The following is a 958-nucleotide window of genomic DNA, read 5'->3' as shown; positions in this document are numbered from 1 at the left end:
CAAGTTTGACCACAACTTCCTCCTGTAGTCGTCCAGCGTGGATGTCTTACTGCCTGACGGTAAATGCAGCCAACAATGCTGAGCGAGGAGACGGATCCCTTTGTCCTTAACGGCATATTTCGATTTAGAAAGCTTTCGAATGGAAGTTTGAATAAAACCAAAGTCATATGGAAATACTGCAGTGATGAACTGTCTTTCCACCGTAGCACAGTGAGCCTGAAGTCCCATCTTCGAGCAAAGCACATCTTTGCTAATGTTAGCAACAAGTCAATAGTATTGTTTTACTAGTATTTTAAATGTATGATTAATCATGATTAATCACAGCCTGTTAATGTGATTAACTTGATTAACTTTTTTAATCGATTGACAGCAATAATAATCACATATTGTCAGCAAAACAATGGAAACTGATATCGTATAAAATAATTTAATACTAAATAATCATGTCAATGTAAATGTAGAGGACCTAGGATTGAACCCTGTGGTACACCATAATAAAACATAATCTCAGAAAATAATAGAAATTTATTTTATGTAGATGAGAATAAAATCCATTCGAACCAAAATCTATGAAATATTAAATATAACAGAATATCTGATGACTCAACCTCTATATGATTACTGGATTTTTTTTTTTTTAATATTTAATGATTTACTCAAATATTTTTTTCATTGTCAATATTGTCAGAAAGAACCTCAAAAAATTTAAATTTTGCAGCAAACTCTCTCCATCATTGTGGCTTTTATTGTTCAGCTTTATTAGACTCTACCTCCCTCATTCAAAATGGCCGCCACTTTCTCCAACTGTTTAGGGGAGTTTGTTCGCTGAATCTGCTGGTGTGTTTTGTCAGAGTTGATGATGGTGTTGTTTGTGGTAGCATAGGCAAGATAAAGAAAATAGTGGTGGTGTGAGGAGCAGTGATGGCTGGCATTAGGGGAGTGACTCTGGGACGCCAGT

This window comes from Seriola lalandi, unplaced genomic scaffold, assembly GCF_002814215.2.
Source record: "Seriola lalandi dorsalis isolate HSWRI2012SDOR001 ecotype SW California unplaced genomic scaffold, Sedor1 jcf7180002054935, whole genome shotgun sequence".
In the NCBI taxonomy this organism is placed as follows: Eukaryota; Metazoa; Chordata; class Actinopteri; order Carangiformes; family Carangidae; genus Seriola; species Seriola lalandi.
Note: the sequence above shows the minus strand (reverse complement) of the source record.